At 39.6% G+C, this 15,015-nt stretch overlaps 1 pseudogene; it reads left to right on the forward strand.

The window, feature by feature from the left end:
- The first annotated feature begins 6,901 nt into the window (after positions 1-6,901).
- On the forward strand, positions 6,902-15,011 carry LOC138312999 (uncharacterized; annotated as a pseudogene).
- The last annotated feature ends 4 nt before the right edge of the window (positions 15,012-15,015 follow it).

Below are 15,015 nucleotides of genomic sequence, written 5' to 3' on the forward strand. Positions count from 1 at the left end.
TACTAGTGGCAAATCCACTTTAATTTAGTTTTCGATTACTTCCATTTCCCAGTTCCGTTTAAGTAAAAACGGAACTTCGGAACCAGTTCCGAGTTTCCGTTTTTAAGGAAATTTTCTATCATTTTAGATAAAATCATTCAATATGCCAAAGACATATGAGAAATGTTGCCTGTTGTCTTTTTTAATGGTTTAACTAGTGGATTAAATCCACTTTAATTTAGTTTTTCGATCGACTTCCATTTCCCAGTTCCGTTTAAGTAAAACGGAACTCGGAACCAGTTCCGAGTTCCGTTTAAGGAAATTTTCTATCATTTTAGATAAAATCATTCAATATGCCTAAGACATATGAATAATGTTGCCTGTTGTCATTTTTCATGGGTTACTAGTGGCAAATCCACTTTAATTTAGTTTTTCGATCGACTTCCAGTAAAACGGAACTCCGAGTTCCGAGTTTCCGTTTTAAGGAAATTTTCTATCATTTTAGATAAAATCATTCAATATGCCAAAGACATATGAATAATGTTGCCTGTTGTCATTTTTCATGGGTTACTAGTGGCAAATCCACTTTAATTTAGTTTCGATCGACTTTCATTTTCCCAGTTCCGTTTAATGTAAAACGGAACTCGGAACCAGTTCCGAGTTCCGTTTAAGGAAATTTTCTATCATTTTAGATAAAATCATTCAATATGCCTAAGACATATGAATAATGTTGCCTGTTGTCATTTTTCATGGGTTACTAGTGGCAAATCCACTTTAATTTTAGTTTTCGATATATACTTCCATTTCCCAGTTCCGTTTAAAGTAAAAAGGAACTCGTTTAGGGAAATTTTCTATCATTTAGATAAAAATCATTCAATATGCCTAAGACATATGAGAAATGTTGCCTGTGGTCTTTTTTCATGGGTTACTATTGATGAATCCACTTTAAATTCAGTTTTTGATCAACTCCTATTTCCCAGTTCCGTTTTAAGTAAACGGAACTCGGAACAGTTCCGAGTTCCGTTTAAGGAAATTTCTCTATCATTTTAGATGAAAACAGTCAGTGTGCTTTGGACATATTAGAAAATGTTGTCTGTTGGCTTTTTTCATGGATTACTATTGGTGGATCCACATTGATTTAGTTTTCGATCGACTTCCAGTTCCGAGTTCCGTTTAGGTAAAACGGAACTAGGAACCAGACCCGAGTCCGTTTAACACGAATACTTTGCAACGAGCCGAGTACCGTTTAATAGGTTTCCTACCTCAAATTGCATGATTAATTACATATTGTATATGGAATCGAACTCTGGATTTTGCTGCAATGTATACAACTCAGAATTAATCACTTTAGCACATAATGTATTTTCTGAAACATATCTAACACCCATCACCCCAGTTCCGTTTAAGCTTAAACGTAACTCGGAACTAGACCCGAGTTTCCGTTTAAAACCTCATGCTTGCATCCGTTGATCAGCGAGCGGGGTTTTCTGTTTATTATTAATTCTATTTATGATAAGATGCGTAATTGCAAATGTAATCAATTAATTGTAATTGAAGCATTTATCATCGATAAACAGTGGAAAATCTTCAGCGTTGAGTTTTTAAATGAAGCTGACACACAAACCTGGAGTTTCGTTGAACCTTTTACTAAACTAGAAAACCAAACCCGAGTTTCGTGCAACAGCTCACCTGACCCGAAGGGCCGGTGAGGTTATGTTATACCGCGGCCTCTGGTTTCCGTTGTCAGTCCTTCGTCTGTCAACTTTTTCACAAAAATCTCTACTAGTCCTGAATTGCTTAATGAATTTTGACGAAAATTCGGCTGAAGCTTCCTTGTGTGAACGTGTGGCACCTGGCCCCAAGGAGGCCTGAGGACAGCGAGGATCTAGTAGTGGAAATATTGCAAATTCTTTAAAATCCATTTTCTTCTGTAGGAATGAAGAAAAGTTTTAATTTAGTCTAAAGCTTCATTGGAGAGATGTGGAACCATTTTTTATAAACGGGAGGGGGTCTGAACCCAAGGACGTAAGCTACACACCATTTGCATAATTTTGAATCCCCATCCAATAAAGATGCTACCATTGCAATATGACTTATATCCTGTGCTTAGATTCAGAGAAGAAGTCTTTCATATGTACATTTGAGATGTATCAATGTAAAAACCACCCTTCATGATATACAGTAATATTATCCATACGTTTAGAATGCAAACACGCTAATCTGTCCAATCTTTGTAGCCTTGACAAAAAATAAGATTTGTGAACCCCGTTACCCCTACCGTATCTTATCTCGTATTTGACGAGAGTAACATAGAGTTGGTATCCCTTCTTCTAAAATCTTTATGTAGCCATAAGAGGAAAATGACTGAGGAGGAAAGGGGATAAACTACTGTGGGAACCCCATAAAGTATTACATTGTAAAAATTGGTTTTTCACTGAAAAATCTCAATTTCAGTTCAGCAATACGCTACCACAACTTTAGTATACGAAAGCGTCTTTCCGTAGTAGAGAGTCCGAAGCAAGTCAGCCTAGTCAAATGGCAAATTAACCCCCGAAGGAAAGGAATAAAAAATGGATATACCTCCTTGTGAAAAGAGGTGCACCATTGTGAAACCTGCTCGTATACAGTTAAAAACCACAAATGTATATAATGTCTACTGAGGAGGAGCAGTCAGAGACTGAGTCATCACAACCGCACCCAAGGAAATCTGCCCATCTGATTGGGAGGACAGAGACAGTGAAGGTCAGTGAAAGCAGACTGACCACGTCAACCGGCAGATGATGTCATGGAACAAAGGACCCATCGAGGAGAAACGACATGATAAGTGAGAATGGTAATGGGCATAGGTATCTCTAGCCCAACGAAGGCGCGAAGAGCGAATAGGCAATGCATATATATATCACTCCTCCCGCGGCATCAGGCAAGAGTAAGAAGGAACACAGTCTTAAACGTTACAAAACATTATGGTGCCCACTCATAACACGTGTTCTATGTTCCACTGTGGAGCTAACTACTGTACCATATGCCTGTCGAGACTGAACCCCAAATCAAGGCAGACAAAGAAATGGAAGGTTCTACCTCTGGTCTACCATGAAAAGTACACTGGCAGGTTATCTGTGCGATAGTCTGCAATACTACCAGGGACAGGGTGGCGCTCACTAGTCAACAAGAATAAAGAAACTCGCAAGCAGCTGGGCAGAGGGCCATTGACCGGATCAATCTTTCTGAAGATACACCACTCACAGAAGATCTTTCATCGTGACTGGTAGACGTGCACAGAAGAGGAAGACCTAATTGATCGGGCGATGCGAGCTGACATATCCGAATCAAAAGCCTGTCTGAGAGAGGACTCATTGAAAAAAACTTCCATGAGTGAAGGTAGACGATCTCAGGACGTGAATGTAACGTCTCTCGGGCCTAGGCTTGCGCATGGAGGAGCATGATTTCTGGGTGGGAAAACCCAAAGAACATCCACCAGAAACGACAAGAGCCCTCCGGAAACCAGTTGTTGTCTCGGACACGGTGGCGCTATCGGAAGGAGGGACAATGATGCTTTCGATATGTAGTAAAACCCTGTCCACCAGGTTGAATGACGGGAATACATAAGCATGCATTGACGGGACTGCATAAGCCATGCAATTCCTACCAATTCAGAGATCGTGCGTCCACAGCCCAAGCCATTTGGTTTGGCACTGAGAGAGACAAATGTTGGCAACTGGTTATTTCAAGAAAGTGGCAAAAAGGTTTTATGTGAGGCATTTTCCAAGCATGACAAAATGCCCCTCGAAGATCGAAGGATTTAGTTGCCGTTCTGTTAGAACCGGCTAGTGGCGCCTGGAGAGATTATCCGCCAGATCATTCAACTTCCTGGAAGATTGTTTGTATAAAATAGTCAACTGCATTTCCTGACAAATGGGAAGAATACGGAAATAACGTATAGCGAGGGCACAAAGGACGTGATATCGTATCTCCCTTTCTCTCTATATACGCGACATCTGTAGAGTTGTTCGTAGTCACACAAACCCCTTGTAATGCAGAATCCTTCTGTTAAGTATGCAGAGCAAACAGAAAAGCCATCATCTCCAGCATGTCGTTGTGTGCTCTGTCAAGGTAAAGCCATACACAACCTTCCCGTGAACGCATAGATATGTGAAACATGGTCATTGGTTGGAGCTGGCACTACACAATCGAAACCCCCTGCATAGGATATTTTAAATTGCCTTTCAGAGTACACCACCGAGAAACCCCATGGCGTTGAGGTATAACACAAAACACAGAAACCAACGAATATTGACGTTGGAACCAGCCCGAGAATGAAAGTAAGAGGCAATTTCGAATTTCATCCAAAGGTGGAAGGACAATACCCTGAATTGTGTTGAGAAACGGTTTTTTTCTGAGACAAAGTCCTGGGAAGGTTACATCTCGGGGATTCTTGAAGGAATGAAGCCGACTTTGATCAAACGTCTTTCAGGACCAGACGGGTGTTCCCGCTCCAAAGAATAGATGTGAACATGTCTTCCCCGTTAGTGCAGAAATCCCGTAAAAACTAGCAGCTTCTGATTGGGACGCTCCTCAACTTCTTGTGGATAAGAAACCATTCTTGAATAGAAGCCGGATGTATATTCTACCATAGGTACCTCCTCGACCGCACCCTTTTAAAGCGTGGTCCTTACTTCCTCCTGAATGGCAAGTGGTTTTCTCTGGATCCCCCCGATGGATGAAAGATGATAAACCTTGACGCAAATGGTGGGATCTCGTGTGTGATTTCCCTTCTAATGACTTTGGGGAGAAAGACGAACAGCCGATCTGCTACAACAAAAGATGGTGACGAGGAAGATAGAGACCCCTCCTAGGTGGGAAATTGTTTCCTAACCCGAAGACTCATCTGCGGGAGAAGGAGCAGTATCTGAGTCGCCTCCAGAAGAGACCTTTCGTAATGGAACGATCAAGGAGGGAAAAATTAATCAGGAACTTTTCCTTCCTGTCCCTTGAGGATTTCTTACCCTTCCTTCTGTTTGCCCTTGAAGCAAGGCTTGGACTTCGACCGCACAGTACACTTGGGAGCTGAAGATCTAGCCTTCTTCTTGGTGGTGCTGACCCCTGCGAGGTAATGGCCTTCAATGTCTGAATTTTCTTCAAAACAAGACAGAAAGGACCGAGTCACTCATTCAAATCAGCGTGTCGCATGCGAAATCTTCGGTGTGTTTGAATTTCCGTCGAAAACGGCTACTGGCTGCATAAAGTATATATCCCGATTATGCTCTGATTCTAGGCCAGAGGTCATGCGGTTTGGCTAACCCATGCGTGCGAGATGAAAGAAGAATTCGTCTTCAAAAGAGTTTAAATATGGAATGACCTTGACTGTTATTCCTTGTTGGATAAAGAAAAACGTCCAAAATTGTCCAATAAAATATTCTAATTAATTCATTTGGGAATCATAATAAACGAACTCCGTCTCATTGACAAGTAAAAAGCACGTAAACTTGAAAGCTTGACAATGCAAGTTGGAAAAGCATGCATTTGAAACTAAATAAATATACATGTATATATATAATGAAATATTTTTGTCGAAAATTTTTTTTGAGATATCCCTAGTTTCATTGTATAACAGGTGCTGTATCCAAGAAAGTGGCAGCCATTTTTTCTTTTGCTCTGCTTAGTTATAACCACCACTGGCCACACCCTTATAAAAAAAGCACGGGACTTGACACACGTGCATCAATTCTAAAAACATACCTGGTCTAAGATACACATGCCGTGATATTGCAAATAACAATGTCAAACTGAAGATAAACACTGCACTCAACAAGATTTCAATGAAGAAATACATAACATGTGTTGTCAGCTAGATTCCCAAATATGTGTATTAATACGAACTAATAAAACACTTGCATTTATACAAAATCACTTACACTTACAATCGACATGTGTGTGTCCTTGGTAGTTTTTCGCCCCGTTTTGGACAGCTACGTCACGTGTATAAGCCAGTCCGAGAGCATCGAGTACGATGATAATCAATTTGGATTTCTATTCACTTGTGTTAGGAATTTATTTTGTCAAGCATCTATATGACAACTTAGAGGATTTGACATGTATTCTTGCTAAAATAAGCCCCACACAGATTTACAGGTCAAAGTGGATTACGGATTTTTACGACATAAGTAGGTGATACACAGTGGACAGCTGCTTGGTCTATATGTACAAATGACTGAGACGCAAGAGTGTTGATCCATGCGCTTTATTTAGGGGCCGGTAGGCGTGTTCTATCCAAGCAGAGTTAATACAAAATGGCGGACTCTGCCCGTCCCGATAGAAACGCAAAGGGTTTATCTCACAGAAACGATATTTGAAAAAAACAAATTTTTGATTTTAAATCTCAAAATGTATATTTTTTTAAACTTGCATCGTCAGCTTTAACATGGAATTTGCAAGCATGGGTTTTAAAAGGAACTCAGGTCTGGTTCCGTGGATCCCAGGATTCGTCTGACGTGGCCGCGCGAACATTGTAAGAGGTTACAAACAACGTATGACAGTAGAGGCACTGGAAAGAACCATCAGCAAGGTTCTTGCGAAGATGGCTAGCAGTACCCCAAAGCTTCACGAGCGTTGGCTGTACAGGCTCATCAGCCAATAGTACAGCTCCAATTTCATCACTGGTTTAGGAGTTCAAGGTGATTAAGGCAAGAACAGGTGATTGACTGTGAGGCACTCAAAAGACGATAAACATCTGATGTTCGCGGGCATAGGAGAGAGAACGGGGATGGAAAATGGTCTGCATGTTCAACGCAAGTAGTAGCGGCTAGCTGAGAGCGCCTGAGACATCAAGGTATCGTTTGGTACAACGTGCGTATGATGCCAGGGACTGGGTACAAGTCATGTGCTGCGCTGTGGGGACATAAAAAAAAAAGCCGGCAAGAGGAAGATGGTTCAGGGACAACAGATCAGGGAAAATGGTAGGAAGGAAATCAGGAAGGCCAAAGTGGTGGATATTGGGAGCCAAGGGAGCATGGACGAGGTGGGGAACTATAGACAGAAGACTGTCTTGGTCGGACATCTGGCTTATGGAACCTTGCCGAATCCAGTTCCTGCTGAGGTCAGTTTACGACCTGCTTCCCTCGCCTACTAACCTCCATAGGTGGGGCTTGACTGAGACTCCAGACTGTCCATTGTGCAACCGACCAGGGAACCTTGCGCTTTGTACTATCAGGATACAATGTCGCCCTTACGCAAGGACGCTACAGATGGCGCCATGACAAGGTGCTAAATGAACTGGCTGACATCCTGGAGAGGGAGAGGATTAGAAGCGGAAGCCTGTTAAGGGTTGTACATTCATCAACTTTGTACGAGGCGAGGAGGGAGGACACACTTCTTCAACTGTTCACCAGGGGGGTATCCTTGACGGCGCACAGAACTGGGAGATGAGGGTCGATCTAGACAGAAGAATGGTATCCCCCGAAATAATCCTGTCACAATACTGCGTCCAGATTATCCTTTCATATGGTCAACGCAGGGAAAGAAAGAAAATTGGTCACTGTGGATTGACAGTTCCGATTTGAAGAAAGATGTGTGGAGGCATTTGGAGCGAAAGAAGGGAAGTATGCAAGGAAATTTGTGGGTGCATCGGGGGCCCTAGGGTGGAGACTAGGATGCAGAGGATTACCTGAACATTCCCCATGAAGCCATGTTTGAGCAACTGGGTGTGAAGGGCAGAGACAGAAAATCAGCAGTCGGGAAGCTGTGGACCGACTGTCAAGAACAGCAGAGAAGTATTCAAGCTGGCTGTGGTGGAGCGACAACAACTTGAGCTGGACACTATCACAGACGGGCAGTGATTTTGGCCAACCTTTGTCGACTCGCCATCTTGATGACGTTCAAGTCGGAACGTTCAAGGTGAGGTGGATTGGTGATGACGGTCGTGTGGAGCTGCAAATCAGGGGATTGTATTTAGGTTATTGACAAGCATCTAAAATGACAACTTAGAGGATTTGACCATGTATTCTTGCTAAAATAAGCCCTACACAGATTTACAGGATAGTGTGTTTTTTACGTATTAGTAGGTGATACACAGTGGACAAAAACTGCTAGGTCTATATGTACATGATAGAGCGCAAGTGTGTCGATCCATGCGCTTTATTTAGGGGCCGGTAGGCGTTTTCTATCCAAGCAGAGTTCAATACAAAAATGGCGACTGCCCGTCCTATAGAAACGCAAAGGTTTGTCTCAGAAACGAAGATTTAAAAAAAAATTGTTTTAAATCTCTAAATATATATTTTTTAACTTGCATCGTCAGCTTTAACATGGAATTTGCAAGCGTGGGGTTAAAAGGAACTCAGGTCTGGTTCCTATTTTTGGTATACATGTAATCTAAAACGGAACGGGGACCTCGTTATTGGCTCCGTTTAAGGAAAATCGAAAGATATATAGAATTTTACTGTGACTTTATGTTATTAAAAGGTTCAAAAGATAGACGATTCCTGTAAAAAAACTAAAACACTGACATATCAGAAAAGCCCCGCTCAATCTACATTATCGATTAGAAAATGGAATATACAATTGAAGCTATCACTCGAAAAAGATTGATGACAGTATATACAAAAAAGGTCCCAGAGAATTATCGGGCGCAATACCAAAGTAGTATATATTTCTGACAATGGAAAAAAGAGATCTTTACATTTTTTTTTAACTGTAAATATCAAAATTACAAGATGGCTGCTTCGTGGCCATCTTGATGAATTTGCTTGAAACGAGTTTTATGGCCCAATCGACAACTAATGTCCTTCAGAGCCATTGTTTTAATAGATCTATCACCAAAATGTCATATGCACAACAAGATCTAAGGGAAATCTACCTATAAAAATTTGAGACCGATCCAGTTGGTACTTTCTAAGATAAAAGGGTAAAACAATTAAATAGTGGTAACAAAAGCCGAGACAGCGCTTGACTGACAGGCCGGACAGGACAACCATACAGACGGACGGAGCCGGTTCGACAGGCAGACGACAACCTGATTACTAAAAGGCACCCGTATTGCGATGCAGATTATATAAGCATCAGGATATTCAGTCTTTAACAGCAATGTCTACGCCAACATCGGCCTAAACGGAACTCAGGTCTGGTTCGTAGTCTAGTCATTAAAAAAATTTTCAACCGTAACTCGGATAACAGGCAACATTTCTATTATTTGTCCCAAGCCACATTGACTGCTTTTATCCACAAAAATGATAGAAAATTTCCTTAAACGGAACTCGAAAACTGGTTCCGAGTTCCGTTTTACTTAACGGAACTCGGAAATGGAAGTTGATCGAATCGAAAATGAGATTAAAGTAAATAAATCACTAGTTAAACCCATAAAAATGACAAATGGCTACATTGCTCATATATCTTTGGCATATAACATAAAAATGGATCTTTATCTAAAATGTTATGAGAATTTTCTTTCCAGTTTCGAGTTCCGGTTTTTTTTAAACGGAAATGGGAGATAGGAGTTTGATCGAAAAAACTACTTTGGCAACATTTTTCTTATATGTTTTAGGCATATGAGAATGATTTTATCTAAAATGATAGAGAAATTTCCTTAAACGGAACTCGAAACTGGTTCCGAGTTCCGTTTTACTTAAACGGAACTCGGAAATGGAAGTTGATCGAAAACTGAATTAAAGTAAATTCATCACTAGTAACCCATAAAAAAAATGACAACAGGCAACATTTTCATATGTCTTAGGCATATTGAATGATTTTATCTAAAATGATAGAAAATTTCCTTAAACGGAACGGAACTCGGAACTGGTTCCGAGTTCCGTTTTACTTAAACGGAACTGGGGAAATGGAAGTCGATCGAAAACTAAAATTAAAGTGGATTTGCCACTAGTAACCCATGAAAAAATGACAACAGGCAACATTTTTCATATGTCTTAGGCATATTGAATGATTTTATCTAAAATGATAGAAAATTTCCTTAAACGGAACTCGGAACTGGTTCCGAGTTCCGTTTTACTTAAACGGAACTGGGAAATGGAAGTCGATCGAAAACTAAATTAAAGTGGATTCATCACTAGTAACCCATGAAAAATGACAACAGGCAACATTTCTCATATGTCTTAGGCATATAGAATGATTTTATCTAAAATGATAGAAAATTTCCTTAAACGGAACTCGGAACTGGTTCCGAGTTCCGTTTTACTTAAACGGAACTGGGAAATGGAAGTCGATCGAAAACTAAATTAAAGTGGATTTGCCACTAGTAACCCATGAAAAAAGACAACAGGCAACATTTCTCATATGTCTTAGGCATATTGAATGATTTTATCTAAAATGATAGAAAATTTCCTTAAACGGAACTCGGAACTGGTTCCGAGTTCCGTTTTACTTAAACGGAACTGGGAAATGGAAGTCGATCGAAAACTAAATTAAAGTGGATTTGCCACTAGTAACCCATGAAAAATGACAACAGGCAACATTATTCATATGTCTTAGGCATATTGAATGATTTTATCTAAAATGATAGAAAATTTCCTTAAACGGAACTCGGAACTGGTTCCGAGTTCCGTTTTACTTAAACGGAACTGGGAAATGGAAGTCGATCGAAAACTAAATTAAAGTGGATTTGCCACTAGTAACCCATGAAAAATGACAACAGGCAACATTATTCATATGTCTTAGGCATATTGAATGATTTTATCTAAAATGATAGAAAATTTCCTTAAACGGAACTCGGAACTGGTTCCGAGTTCCGTTTTACTTAAACGGAACTGGGAAATGGAAGTCGATCGAAAACTAAATTAAAGTGGATTTGCCACTAGTAACCCATGAAAAATGACAACAGGCAACATTATTCATATGTCTTAGGCATATTGAATGATTTTATCTAAAATGATAGAAAATTTCCTTAAACGGAACTCGGAACTGGTTCCGAGTTCCGTTTTACTTAAACGGAACTGGGAAATGGAAGTCGATCGAAAACTAAATTAAAGTGGATTTGCCACTAGTAACCCATGAAAAATGACAACAGGCAACATTATTCATATGTCTTAGGCATATTGAATGATTTTATCTAAAATGATAGAAAATTTCCTTAAACGGAACTCGGAACTGGTTCCGAGTTCCGTTTTACTTAAACGGAACTGGGAAATAAAATGGAAGTCGATCGAAAACTAAATTAAAGTGGATTTGCCACTAGTAACCCATGAAAAAATGACAACAGGCAACATTATTCATATGTCTTAGGCATATTGAATGATTTTATCTAAAATGATAGAAAATTTCCTTAAACGGAACTCGGAACTGGTTCCGAGTTCCGTTTTACTTAAACGGAACTGGGAAATGGAAGTCGATCGAAAACTAAATTAAAGTGGATTTGCCACTAGTAACCCATGAAAAATGACAACAGGCAACATTATTCATATGTCTTAGGCATATTGAATGATTTTATCTAAAATGATAGAAAATTTCCTTAAACGGAACTCGGAACTGGTTCCGAGTTCCGTTTTACTTAAACGGAACTGGGAAATGGAAGTCGATCGAAAACTAAATTAAAGTGGATTTGCCACTAGTAACCCATGAAAAATGACAACAGGCAACATTATTCATATGTCTTAGGCATATTGAATGATTTTATCTAAAATGATAGAAAATTTCCTTAAACGGAACTCGGAACTGGTTCCGAGTTCCGTTTTACTTAAACGGAACTGGGAAATGAAAGTCGATCGAAAACTAAATTAAAGTGGATTTGCCACTAGTAACCCATGAAAAATGACAACAGGCAACATTATTCATATGTCTTAGGCATATTGAATGATTTTATCTAAAATGATAATACCATACCATCAAATCTTTAGGTTTACTCCTGGTCGATATACATACCTTAAATTGATATTGTCTCACCTGTATATCGGTCTATATTGTAACGGGTAGGAGCTCAGGGATCTTGACACAAACAGTCCATGTAGGCCACGCCAATTTGAAAAATAGTTCTTCGGGAACTTGAAATTAAAAATTGGAACGAGAAGATGGAATCTTTACCATGAACTAATTTATTATATTTGAGTGATATTTGTTTGGTTCATGTTCTTGAAATGTTTTGCTAGCTTTTAATAGCAGTAGAAATTGATATTAAAGGTAGTTTATAATCTTGTCGATTTTGTATGTTCACATCATATAACATTTACATTGTCAATCATTACCAGTTTTAATATAAACATCTAAATAGTGTAAATTTGAAAAAAAATAAACATATTTAGGTTGGAGTGGTTATTAATGTTTGATTGGTAAACACCAATAAATACATTAATTGTATAATACGTCATGGGAAATTGAAAATGTTCCAGTTAGAAAAACAGTATCAACCATCTTAGGCTACATTATCCTAGAAGTCCATTCATGATTCTGATATGTATCTACCCTGCAGGTAGGGCTTTAGAATTGTACCTGCTGCCCCTATTCCATGATCGTAAAAGGCGACTTAATTTAGGATCTTATCTTTTCTCTTCTTTCTAACTGAGTTTATCTTTCCTAATGCCTCCCTTGGCACTGCCTCACTTTTGGCCTTGAGTTGAGCGTTCACCCCTATGAGGAAGGCTGTGGGTTCTATCCCCTGACCGAGACACACCAAAGTCTGTAAAAGTGGTAGTTTCTGCTCCTGCTTAGCGCTTAGCATACAGGCAGTGGGGCGACTGATTCGCCCGTTGTCAGTATAATGTGAACGGATGGGGTATGTTGCTTGGTGTCTACGGCGGCATGCTTCAGTGATATAGCACAGTTCCACTATACAAGAAGACACAACACGAACATACCGCAGTCTCCCAAACACGCACCTCGCACTTTACACACGCTACACACTGCATACATGGGAAGCCGTCCTTACATGACTTGGCTGTTAATAGGGCGTTAAAATAACAAAACAAACGAACAAAACTTCAACATATGATTCAATAATAATTGATGTTTCTCATATAAGTTTCGTTTTAGTAAGACAATACCACAACAATGTTAAAATATTATACAAAACACCTTCACTAGTCTACAATTTTTATATTATATTTTAATGAAAAATAACACAAACAATTAATACTTAAAAAATGCCCATTTAATGTATCCCCAGAAGGCTTCCAAGGAAGTGCGCTCATCACAGCATCAAACGCTGATTTTCTACAAGATTCCAGACTTAAAAAAACTACAGTATAGTCATGATCGCTTTCTCCCGATCACGTGCTTTTCCGTATCAATAAATGGCATACCTAACTCACCACAATTATTTAACGTCAAATGATGGGAAGCTATTTCGATACAACCTTTTAGTTGGTGGTTTTGAAGAATGCAATGTTAATCATGTTTTCAAAATATGACCGTCAATCACTATCGACTAACGTGAACTCTAGCAACACATGCAAAACATTGCAAGACCAATCTATACAGCATTATGTTGCCGTGCAGAGAACGTCCACTTTTCCTGAATTAACATTCACAACAGAGATTGTCATCTTTCCTCTTTCCAAAGAAAGCATGTTCTTTCGTTTTCCGATCGATTCAAGCGTTTGTGTGACCAAAATGAGAGAAAATAATATAAAAAAAAACTGGAATTCGTTTGTCAAAACTGGAACAAGGAAAACAGGAGCGGGTTTATTTCTTTTATATATTTTTCTGAAATTTCAATTTTAGGAGCGGGAATTCCCGACGAATAATATAATGGTTGAAAACAAAACCCTCATATATCAGAAACAAATTATGTTTGTTTTATCAATATCCTCTGACGACTATAAAATTCATAAGAATATTATCTAAACATTTAAAATTGATTCTACATACACGATTTATGTGTCCAAAGGGATGTAATTAATTTAATATCCTTTCAGAGATCCATTGGAAATGGGAGACACCCAGAACTTAGTTATACATAAACAAGCCAATTTCGATTCCGCGTTATTATGTTTGTTATGGGTTTCAGAAGGAAGTGATCTTCATTAGGAATGGCAGAGTCCCGAGCTTTCTCGTCTGGAGGTTGATTCTTCGCTCGGTCGTCTACTAAATGTCCGATTAGTGTTTAGGACAGTTTTCCGACAACACAAAGTCTCTTCCCTGTTTACAATTCCTTCTGTGAAGGAATGTCTTCTGGGTACCTACATCAACCAGCACCTATCCGGAGATACGGCGGCTGGGTACGGGACATTCCTCCTGGTCCGGTTATGTAGGAGGGAAACCTGCCTCTCACTAATCTTTGAAGACGCCAAGCAGATGTTGGGCACCAGGCAGTTCCCACAAAACAACCATCGTGAAGAAAATTAATCTGAACTCCAGGTCCGACCACAGTGACAGATTCCTTTTATGCGGGCCATGGTCCAAAACAACCAAGAAAGTCAGAAGAAAGCAGATGAAAGTTGTAGCGCAACAACACGTTCATTTGTGATGACTGTAAATCAAATTTTCATGACGTCATCCACAAAGTCTGTGAAATCGTAGCTGTTAGCGAGGACAGCGTGACCTTGGCCCAGAAACAACCTTCACACATGGTGTGTGACACACACAAGGAGAGGATGGACTGTTTCTGTGAGGACCACAAGTTTATAGGGTGTAACAAGTGTATCATCACAGAACATCGACGATGTGACTCGGTAACAACTACAAAGGAGTAATTCGATAAACAGAAAAACAACTCCAACATACAAAGTATGGACAAGTCACTTGTGGAGGCAGCCAATAGTATGGACCTAATGGTTAAGTCTTTCATTGACAAAGAACAAGACATGCAGAGATGTAAACAAGTCGAATTGGACAGTCTTATCATATTACGAGACAGACTAAACGCGTATCTCGATAAAAGACAAATGGAATTAACACAAGAACTGAATTCATCCTACAAAACAGAATCAGAAAAGATTGACTTGTCGAAACGGAGATGTAATCGGCTGAGGATGGCAATGTTGGGTACAAAAGAGGCCTTACAAATGGCGGTCAAGCTTGAGGATGACGTGGATACCATTAGACTACTTCTCAGATGTCAGACAGAGACGGGCGCCTGTAGAGAACTACTGGAAGATTACTCAA

This window comes from Argopecten irradians, unplaced genomic scaffold, assembly GCF_041381155.1.
Source record: "Argopecten irradians isolate NY unplaced genomic scaffold, Ai_NY scaffold_0559, whole genome shotgun sequence".
Taxonomy (NCBI): domain Eukaryota; kingdom Metazoa; phylum Mollusca; class Bivalvia; order Pectinida; family Pectinidae; genus Argopecten; species Argopecten irradians.